Genomic DNA, 12,277 nt, shown 5'->3' on the forward strand with positions numbered 1-12,277 from the left:
CATAAAAAGGGTACAATAAGAGGGAGAGGCAAGAAAAGATGATGGGAGGATAGGTGCATATGGTTGAAGTACATTGTATATGTGAATGAAAACTTCATAATGAAACTCATTAAATTATACAATAGAAATAAATAAATGTACATCTCCAGTCAAAAATAAAGCTTTCTCTAACTCTGACCTAAAAATAGAGTACTTCTTCAAGCTATTACTTTTCTTCACCATTTTTTGTTTTCTACCATAAAACAAACTACCACTTGGACTATTATATTTTTTGCTTAATTTTAGTGTATTCCCATTAAAATGAAAGTTCTAAGAGAGCCATAATTTCTGTATTTATTTATCATTGGGTTCCTGCTATCCAAAATGGCTCTGGGCATTTAGTATGTGCTTAATAAATATATACAAGTAAATAAATAATTATATAGAGTTAATTTTCTAACTGAAAATATTTTTTGTAATGCTATAACCAATTATCAAATTTTAGAGCAAATCATTTTTACACTCAGTTGAAAGTTACAGAGACACACTACTCCTCCCCACAGTAGTTTATACATCATAGAGGTTTATCTTAATATCCTGTAAAAGAAGTCCATATTTCATATTTGATCAGCTCATGGCTACTGTGGTGGCTTTGTAATATCGCCATTGCTTCAGACTTCTATTTTTCATCTCTATCATCATTTATCCTAATTAGACAGTTCACCTCTTCAAATATCCAATGTAGCACTAACCATCCTGCCTGAATTCTAGGTAAGAAGAAGAAAGAAGAAAAAAAGGAAAAAAGTTATGTGTTGGTTATGTCAAGTCTTTTTTCAAGGCATTTGCTTAAAAATTCTTTCGTGCAACTTTTATTAGTGTTAGTCACCAGGACTTATCAAATGGTCATTCTTGACTCCTCTTGGAAATATAGTGTTTGCTTTGGACAGTTTGCCAACTCCAAAAAGTAATATTTCTACTAACATAAATGACGTCCTGCTACTGCAGGCTTGCTCTTACTCTTATTACTGTGTGCAGTGGTCCCCCATTTTGCTCACTGCAGAGTTTTACAACATGTTTATGTATAAAGAGTTGAATTTTTTCATAAGTAAAGGAAACACAGGAATAAAAGTTTTACTCAAAACAAGGCCATTATACTGAGGAGAAATTGATGAATACCAATGTACATTATATATTCACATACCATTTTTCAAAGCTTAATGCTATAAAATTAGTTTTAGAAATTATGTGATTTCTCATTGATTTCAATTGAATAACTTTTGGGAATTCTAGAAAAAAATTAAAGATGTAAAAATTTTATGGAGATTAATGTTGTTATGTAATTATTAGAACGTTGTATCTATTAATTTTAATGGTTGTTTTCTGAAGTCCTTACTCCTCTGAAATCATGTGATTTCACATCTCTCATTAAAAGTCAACCTTCACTTAATATAGGATCTGAGTTTTTTTCAGATTATTAAGAGTTTTCATAGATGTTATTGATAAAAAGTTAGCCATTTTCTCTCTCCATGTCTATGATATATAACAGTATATTTTTCAATAAAGACTTTTGATAAAAACATTTTATATAAATGAAAACCATTAATCTGCTATACAGTAACTATCCAAGAGAGTCCATCAGTTTAAAGAGAATTGACACCAGATGGAAGCTTAAATCAATAGCAAGAATGATGAATAAAGAAAGGAATACACATGTAGAAAAATGTAAAGTACAATAATTTTTCTTCATTGAAAAAAACTGACTTTGTCAACTAAACAAGGTCCTGAATCAAGATATTACTCTAGGACTGGGTTTATGTAACAAACAAGATATAATTACCTATGTCATTAATACTGATGCACTTTGACCCATTCTGATTCTTCCAGAATGCCCTATAGTGCTCATTTAGAGTTACAAAGTTAAGGAAACAGGCTCTCTGCAAGTCTTTTCAATTTTCTTCCTAGTAGAGAGTTTCATCTGTCTGGAGATAGAGCCTCTAAAACATCCAATTAATGATGTGGTAGCAGTTGCTTCCAAGAAAGATTATAACAGAAAAATTAATACACCACTTGACTACCACTTGCCTTTTTCCTGATGAATTTCCACTAGGCATTATCTTTTCATGGTTTTACTCAGTGCTTGCACCAGTCCTGTTTATTGTCAGAACAGAAACATCAGTTCTTCCCTGAGATGTTTTATTTCATCCCTCCCTTACTTCCATAAATAACAGTAGGAGGTAAACTGGGATCAAATAGAATGAAAGTCAGAACGCACACCTTTTTATTAATAATTGACACTGCATTATTGTACATGCTTCTGTGATGTTTCAGTACTTGTATAAATTGCATTATGACCAAATCAGGGTAATTAATATATCCATTGCTTCAAACATCTATTATTTTTCTCTAGTAGAAACACCCAACATATTCTTTCGTATCTCTTTTAAAATTACATGTTATTATTAGCTATACTCTAATATGAAAGAGAACACAAAGAAAACTGTACACAATATCCTTTATAAATATAATTGAAAACATCTTCATCCAATACTAGTAAGCTGGATTTATAAAAGGTTTATAGACCATGGTCAAATGGAAATCATCCCAAGAACAGAAGAATAATTTAGCATAAGAAAATAAGTCAATGTCATTTATTACAATGTGATATTACACTACATTAAAACAATGAAGAAAAACCTACACAAATTTCAATTAATATAGAAAAATATCTGACAAAATCGAAAACTTATTCTTGATAAAAAACACTCAACAGTATAGGAATAAAAAAGATTTTCCTGAAAAATATGAAACATATGAAACTCCCTGCTAATATTATAGTTAATAGTAAAAAAAAAATCCTGAATATTTGCCCTTAGAACAAGAATCAGACAAAAATTTTTGATCCAGCATTATACTGGGAGATATGTTTAGGGAAATTAGGTAAGAAGAAAAAATAAGTGGCATTAAACTAAAATATAAAACACTCTCTACTTACAGAAGACATACTGAAATATAAAAGATCCTCTAGAAAGTATGCTGCCCCTTATAGCAAATAAAATTCAGCAAAGTTATACAAAAATCACTTATATTTCTAAACATCAGCAATGTACAATCTGTTAATAAAATGAAGAGTCAGGCATGGTGGTATATACCTGTGGTTCAAACTATTCATGATGCAGAGACAAGAGAAAAGTGGTTTGAGGTTGGTCCTGTACAAAAGCATGAGTCCTTATATTAAAAATAAAAAAGAAAGAAAAAAGATCTGGGGAGTTGGCTCAAAACACGGAGCCTTGCCTAGCAAGTGAAAACCCTGTGTTCAAACAACAGTACTGCCAAAACAAAAGCAAACAAATAAAAAAAAAGAAAAGAATTCTAATTACAATGATACCAAAACAAAGAAAAATACTTAAGAAAAATTTAGTCAAGGGGGTTTAAGATTTACACACTAATAGTTATGAAACATTGCTAAAAAATGTAAAGACCTACATGAATGGAAACACTTCTCTTGTTCATGAATTGGAAGGTTTAATAACGTTAGAATGCCAATAATACCCAAATTAATTTAGACAGAATGTAACTCCTCTTAAAATTCTAACTACTATTTCTAGAAATGGAAAAGCTGATCTTAAATTTGTATGAAATTTCAAGGGCTCTGAGTAGCCAAAAGAGTCTTGGAAAGGAAACCAAAATTAGAGGACTTCTACTTCCTGAGTTCAAAACTCCCTGCAAATCAGTAGTAACTGAAACAGTATGAAGTTGGTATATCGACAGCACCTAGATCAATGAATTAGAATTGAGAGATTGGAAATAAGCCCAGACTTTAATAGGAAATTTATTTTTAATAGGGTCTCAATGTCATTCAATGTGGAAAGAATAGTCTCTTTTACAAATGATTTTGGTACAACAGGAAAACTATAGGTGACATAATGAAACTGGACCATTACCTCACACCATATGCAAAAATTAATTAAGTTGATACCAGTGAGGAGGGTATATAAGGAAATGGTGTGGAAGGGTGAATGTAGTAGAAATATTATGTACTCTTGTATAGAAATAGAAAAATGAGACATGTTGAAAGTATTCCAGGAGGAAGGGAGAAAAGGGAATAATGGAGTTGGTGAATTCAACTGTGATATAGTATAAGAACTTTTGTAAATGTCACAATGCATCCTCAGTACAAGAATAATATGAAAATAAAAAAATTTAAAAAATATTGACTAGGGAATAAAATGTAAGTGAAGAGAGGAATCAATCAATAAAGTTAAAACCTGTTTAGAGGGTAAAATATAACAAAGACCTAAATCTAATACCTATATTTCTTTTCATTGATACATATTAAATTTTATATAGTAAAAGTTTTCACTATGACAGTTCCATACATGAACATAATGTACTTTGATCATATTTACTCCTTTATTACTCTTCATCATCTCACCTCATTCCACTCTTTTTCCTCTTTTTCCTAACACCTCCTTAGTTGTCTCACTTTTACTTTCATGACCTTGTTTTTGTTTCTTCCTAGCTTCCATAAATAAGAAAAAAATCATGTGATATTTGCCTTTGTGAGACTGGTTTATTTTACTTAATAAGATGATTTATAGTTTCATTTATTTTCTAGGAAACAACATGATTTCATTCTTCTTAACAGCTGAGTAAAAACTCTATTGTGGCTATATACCAATTTTCTTTATATTTATAAAATTTATAGGAGTAAAACTTCATGATGACCTTGGATATGGAGTAGATTCTTAGACATAACACTAAGTCCAAGCTACAAAAAAATAGATAAATTGTACTTCATTACAATTAAACATCTTTATTCATCAAAGGACAATATCAACAAAGTGAAACTATAACTTATGGCATGAGGGAAAATATTTTTAAAGCATATAAGTAATATTGGTCTAGTATTCACATTATTAGAAAATTTTATAACTTGATAAAAATTACTAAACAAATGGCTCAAAATACAAATGATTCAAATTAATATTGAGATAAATAATTAAATATGCATTTCTTCAAAGCAGACATACTTTCAGCCAAAATCATATGAAAGATGTTCAGCATCATTAGTCATTAGGAAAATGCAAATCAAAATGATAAAGGGAACCATATCATACTCATTACATTAGCTATTAAAGAAAGGAAAAGTGTAAATGTTACGTAGATGTGGGGAAGTTGGAAGTCTTAAGGAATGTTAATAGAATTGAAAAACAGTGTAGCCTCTCTAAAATATAGTTTGGTAGTTTCTGAAAATGTGTAACACTGAATTAATATATGACACAGGAATTTTGTTCTTAGATGTTTACCCGAGATAATTGAAAACAGGTGTTCAAATACTTATGCATCAATATTTGAAGCAGCATTATTCCTAATAGCCAAGAGCAGAAAGAACTCAAATGACAATCCTCAAATAAATATATAAACAAAAAGTGAAATATTCATATAAATGGAATAGTATTTAATTATAAAATGGAGCAAAGTCTTTTTTTAATTCCTTTATTCATATGTGTATACATTGTTTGGGCTATTTCTCCCACCTACCCCTCTTTCCCCCTCGATTCCAGGCAGAATCTGTTCTGTCCTCATCTCTAGTTTTGTTGAAGAGAAAGTATAAGCAATAATATAAAAGACAATAATAAGAAGAACAAAGAGCGTTTTTGCTAGTTGAGATAAGCATAGCTATACAGGGAGATTCCTAGCATTGCTTCCATGTACAAATGTGTTACAACCCAAGTTGATTCAGCTCTAACTGACTTTTTCACTAGTTCCTGATTCCCTTCTCACATTGACCTCTGCTGCTTTAAGGTTTCTGTTTTAGCTCCTCTGCATTGAGGACATCAAATACTATCATGTTTTGGGTTTCTTATCCCATGTGTGCTCTCCCCTTATCATGTGACCCAAGTCCAAAAACATTGCTGCATTTGCCTTAGATCTAAAGTCCGCATATGAGGGAGAACATACGATTTTTGGTCTTCTGAGCCAGGCTGACCTCACTCAGAATGATGTTCTCCAGTTCCATCCATTTACTTGCGAATGATAAGATTTCATTCTTCTTCGTGGCTGAGTAAAATTTCATTGTGGATAATACCACATTTTCTTAATCCATTCGTCAGTAATGCAACAAGATGGATCGGTCTTGGAACCATCATACTAATTGACATAAGACACATAATTGCCTTTATAAAAATATCCAGATAGGCAAATATATAAAAAGAGAAAATTTGGTGGTCTCTATTGACTGTAGAATGTGTGGAGTTTCTTTTTCAGGTGATAAAAATGTTGTGATTAGTGGTAAGGATTGTACTGTATTGTAAATGCCTTTTGCCAAAAGCAAATAAATAAAATACATGTTTTCTATAAAGTTATATATGACTATTCATTTTAGTAATAGTACTAAAAAAATTGGTTCTGGAGTCAATGAACTAAAAGTAGTAATCATGTAAGAAAATTCAGAAATCCAGTGAAGAGAAATTTTGACATAGGAGAATGAGTGAGGAGATATATTGAGTGATAAAAAGATTTAGGAAAGATAGAATAAAAGCAAGTTAGTTTGGTGATTAATATGGTTCAACCATGTGTTTCTAATTGCAATAAAGAGGGTTGGATGGGTTTTATTAAGATATTAAACACAACGGCACCAGTACTGTGGGTTCAGATTCTGATGTTAATTCAGGAATATGGAGCTGAATATTCCATCAAAATATAAAATCTGGGATTGGTGATAGAGATATATATCTGGACTAAATATAAATCCAGAAGATTTCTCAGTGAAACTGAAAGGAAGAAAAAATATGACAGAACCCTGAGAACACCAAAAATTTATAATAAAAAGATTTCAATAAATTTTGATTAGGTTTAGCTGACTTACACTCATGGGAAGGAAAAAATAGGTCAGCCTAACTTAGACAAAATGGATTTCAAATTTAATTTCATTCCAATTTTAGTCACTAACTGGTCACCTAAACACATGTATACTGACACACATTTACATACACTTTTATTTGTGGTGTGATTTAATTTCATAGACTATACTAAGTTAAAGATAATTTATTAATATTAAATTATATTTCCTTTCATAGTGATTGGAAAGATGAAGAAAATTAACATGGCCAGTAATTTTGACCAAGTTCTAAGGAAATAATTTTCAATGTACAGATGTGTGGGTGCGTGCCTGTACAACCAACTGTTGGAATAAGAATAGAAATTCAAGACTTTAAAAGTTTGGAGCCTGTGCTAATAACCATGGTATGACACAATCCATACCTTCACAAATGTCACTTTACTGAACATTCAAAACTCAGAGCATGTAAGATGCAGTGCATATGGCTTCACATATGTTATTAATGGGAGTAAGTGGTACATTTGTTCAATTTTGAATCCCAGGGACAAAGCTGCTGTTGGATGACAGGTCATGTAGCAGTGTCTGAGCCTCTAGGGTGTTTGGCATATCTAGAATCAATTTTGGAGAGGTGGGTATTGGGAGCTGAGAAGCACCTTACTGGTGTCTATCACAACATCCCTTTGTGGCATTCATCATTTTCTACTCCCTGGTAAGAACATAGGTACTGAAGAGGTCAGAAGGACAGGTAGTCATGTTGGAGACTTCACCTCTGTGCTGCTTCTCCATGTTCAGTGTGGCACTTACAAACCAGACTCTACTTAGCAGGCTTTTGTCAAGAATAAAACGTTTGAAATTATTCTAACACTATTTATGATATTGTTCTAAAATTATATGCTCATTCTTTAGAATTAGTTGAACTGCCATGGATCTGTGCTAGTGTGCTAAACTTTCCGATGACAACTGTGTTTTTACCAATTTCTCTTTTCACTTCTAATGGATTTTGCTTTATACAGTTTTCATGAAATGTAATTTGTCAGCAGAAGATTCATGATCATTGCAAGCTTTTGTGGATTTGTATCTTTTCATCAATATAAAACTATTTTTTTATTCCAGTGCATTCACTTTGCTTTCTCTTTTATTCTGTCTGATATTACTTTTACCGCATCTACTTTCTTTTTAACATTGGTTTGATAAATCTTTGCTTGTCATGTTACTTTTAGAATTTCTTTTAAATCTGTTTTGTTTAGATTCTTTTTAATAGTGTATTTCTTGGAGTTGTTATTGTACAGTATGCAGTAAAGTAGCCTTTAAAAGGAAGGTAGATTTTTCCATATTTGTACATTCATTTTATATTGCTTATTATATCTACAATATTATTTTAAGGCACATTTGAAGTTTACATTTACTTCTGCAATATTTTGCAAGTGTATACTTTGTTATAAAGTATAATTTTAAGTTTACATTGTTAGAACGATAAGAAGGAATGGAAAGTGTTAGCATTCAGACTGAGAGCATAATCATGACTAATTTTTGCCATGATTAATCTCTAAATTTAAATGATGTTAGCTATTGCCATTTTTATTTCAAAGTTCTAAAAATATAATCTTAAAATTACACTTAATAGCTATTATAATAGAAATTTGTTTCTTTCAGTGATTCTTTTTGTAAATGAAGGTATTTGAGCATTCTACTACTTTTTAAGTAAGCCCATTAACTCCTGTTAATCTAAATTGAGATTATAAATATAATACTTAATTTATTATTTCTTCTTTTTTCCATTAATTTTGTTTTCTTCAGCAGATTTAAGACCATCTATAAGATAATTTGGGAGTTCATTCCCAAATTCTGAGGGTCTTAGTTATCTGAAGAATATTAGCTTTTGCTTTCTTTAATTTGACATACTTCTTCAAGTAATTCAACCACAAAAGAGAATTACTTTTTGGTCATGTCGATCACACTATGTCTCACTTTCTGATATTTTCATTGGAGCAATTAAGTTACTGGATATATAATTTCAATAAAAGATAGCATAAAAAAAGGTCAGGGAGACATTGCAATGTAAACTAGGCAAACTGAAATATATAGAGAAAATAACAACAATAAAATAAGTTAGCAGAGATTTAGGCACTTGTTGTAATACATTAAGCAATGTAGAATAGGCATTATTCCCAACTCTAGAAAAGGAGGTTGTGCAGAAAATATATCTGAAGACATCATAGCTGAAATATCTCCAAATTTAAACTAATCTCTAAGCTACAGGTAATCCAATAGGTTCAGTGACACTCAAAATGAATGAACATAATGAAAGCCACAAAACACATATTATATATTAATTAAATTGTTACAAAAACAGTCATAAATAGAAAATATTGGTTGGAAACCATCAGATGAAAGGAAAGACCATTACTGTGGTTGTTATTGTTACTATTTTTGTAAACTGGAGTTGCATACAACCCCAGCAGAACAGCAGAAACTGAAATAAGTATTTTGTGTTTAGAGATGAGCACCCCTTTCCTTCTGCTAGATCTTTAGTGTAATGTTTTGTACTGATCTGGCTAAGAGTTGAGTTTTGAGATGTCTGCCTTCAGTGCATCAAAGGCTCCAAATCTTTCTAGTGATGGCTTTATTTATCATGAGCAAAATTTCTAGAAGCTTTTTTCTTAATGTCTAATCCCTGCTTGGCTTGTGCCTTTCATTTGTACTGCTTCACAGAATGCTGCTTTCCAGCACATCATTCAGCAGACAGTATGGGATTCTACTATTCATTTTCACTTGATCCTTAGCATGATAGTGTGGGGATGGCTGAAGAATTTCTTTCAAGTTCTTACGAAGCCTCACTCTCAAGCTGGTACTGAAAACGTTTGTCTTGGTACTGTGATCCTCACGTCTTTCTACCACTTCTTTGGCCTATCACTTATTTCTGCCTCAGCCTGAGGAGATTTTTGTCTGTTTCCCTTCCTCAACTCCAGAAGACTTGTATCAGTTCCCTATGTCACAGTGTTCCTTGCCTTTATCCATTCATATAATGGCTTTTTTTTTTTAGGAGATACAGGTCTGGGAGGAGTTTCAGGGTGTGGGTGCCATTCCAGTCCCCAGCTACAGTGGAGTTCCACCTGTATTTTCTGATGACAATTTTATTGTCTTTTCCCCCTACGAAATAAGACTGTATTCAATATCAGAGACAAGGGAGACAGTTCTAGGTGAAGTTTCACGACTAGTGTTCCCTTTCCGTAGTGACTATGACCAGGAAGCTTTTTCAGGATGCTCACTTATCTTCCCTATGAGAGCTTGGAGATTCCAAAGTAAAACTCTACAAGAACATATAAATTCCATAAGTTTCACCTACAGAAATGTCCTCCCAACTAGTCCATACTTTTATTCATGAATTTGTTATTAACAAATAGCTGAATCTTCTTACTGGTTTATATAACTTCCATCATCACATGTCCCAAGAAGGCAAATGCTGAGGTCCTGTTTATCCCTGTAAGTCCCTGTCTTTATATTTCCTGAACCTGAGTGCTTTGATTGACTCAGAAAAAGTTGGCAATTGACATTATGTACAGTACTTTTCTTATAAATCATTGACTGATGCTCCTTATAGTTCTTTGTATATATGAACAAAATGTGGAAATTGAATCTCATTCCAATTCTTTTAGGTATCTATAGTTATTCTTCCAGGTACCAGAACTTGAATTAGTTATTGTTGCATTATATATGACCCCAACATTTAATGGTTACAACAATAAACATTTAGTATCTAACAATTTCTTGAATCAAGACTTCATATAATGTAGTTGGGTCCTTCTGATTCAAGGTTTTTAACAATGTTACAACATGACAGATGGGTCTGTAGCCTTACTGAAACCTCAAGGAGAGAAGGTCACTCTTGTTGTTACTGATATAATTTGCTTCCTTGTTTACTGATGGACTAGGATCCTTCATTTCTCACTAGCAAAGAATGTGGGAGAAATGAAAGAGGTAAGAAGGAGGGGTGGGAGAGTGAGAGACAAGACAGCTAGGAAAAAAGAACCTGCACATATTATAGCAAGACAGATGTCACTGTCCCTTACCAACCTTATTTTTGAACTAACATCCCATCACTTTTGCCTTACCCTATCAGAAGTGTGTCATTAGGTAGAGTACAAATAGAAAAAGATGACAGTCATTATGGAAAAAAATATATAAGGTCCTCAAAAATGTAAAACTGGAACTAGTATATGATTGAGCAATCTCACTACTGTGTACATATTCAAAGAAAATGGCATCAGTGTGTCAGAGTGTTATTTACACTCTCATGTTCACTGAGACATTATTCATACTAGCCAAGGAATGGAAACGACTGAAGTCTCTATCAACTGATAAATGAATAAAGAGACTGTGTTACATATACACAATGGAATACTATCTAGTCATCAAAAGCGTAAAATTCTGTCATTTATGGCAACATAGATGGAAATAGAGATAATTATGTTAAGTGAAATAAGTCATTCACAGAAAGATAAATACCACATTATCTCACTCATGTAGAATCTAAAAAGCTGATCCTATAGAAGTTGAGAGTGGAATAGATGCCAGAGTAGAATAGAAACAAGGGCGAAAAGGGGTTGAAGGGACAGAGAGATGCTGATGAGTATGTACCAGGAAATATAAGTTGTGTGCTATTTTATAGTAGGGAGAGCTTTGATAATGATGATGTATTTTGCACTTCAAAAAGATAGAAGAAAATATTTTGAAAATTTTCACCTTAAAGAAGGGGTAAATGTTTGAAGAGATAGGTGTTATTATGGTTTAAACATTACACATTGCATACATGTACTCAATTACTGTTACCCACAGCATATGTGTTTCTAATTTTTATGTATTTATATATTGGTTAAATTTACATTTAGTCAAAGTCAAGGTCATGAGTTTATACAAGTGACTGAATATCATGGTATAAAGATAACTGTGAACTGTTTTACAGACTGATTACCACAGCAGGGAAAGAAAGAACAAAGGGGATTATGCCAGTAAAATAATACCTAGGCAAGCAATAAACAAATATCAATGAATATGAAAGTTGATTCTTGCAAAAGCTCAATTGAGTTTGTAAGTCTGCAGCTGGAGAGAAAAAAAGAAAACAAACAAGCAAAAGCCATAAATGAATGATATTGAAAACAAAGGTGAAGACATACAAACAAATTCTACAGACATTATAATGTATAAATATTCTCTATAAAGAATTGTGTGAAACTTTATGCCAATAAATATCCAAGATAAATGAACAAATCCCTTCAGTAACACAAACCACAAAACTAACCAAGAAGAAACTGAACTCAAATCATATGTCAAGGCTTTGTAGTGAGTTTTGGTTTTCTATTCCTGGTATTGTTAACTTGTTTCATTTGTTTCCTGATTCATTGGCTTGAGGTTTATAAGTTTTATTGATCCTCTTAAAGTAAGATATTTTGATTCCAC

Source organism: Castor canadensis, chromosome 1 (genome assembly GCF_047511655.1).
Source record: "Castor canadensis chromosome 1, mCasCan1.hap1v2, whole genome shotgun sequence".
Lineage (NCBI taxonomy): Eukaryota > Metazoa > Chordata > Mammalia > Rodentia > Castoridae > Castor > Castor canadensis.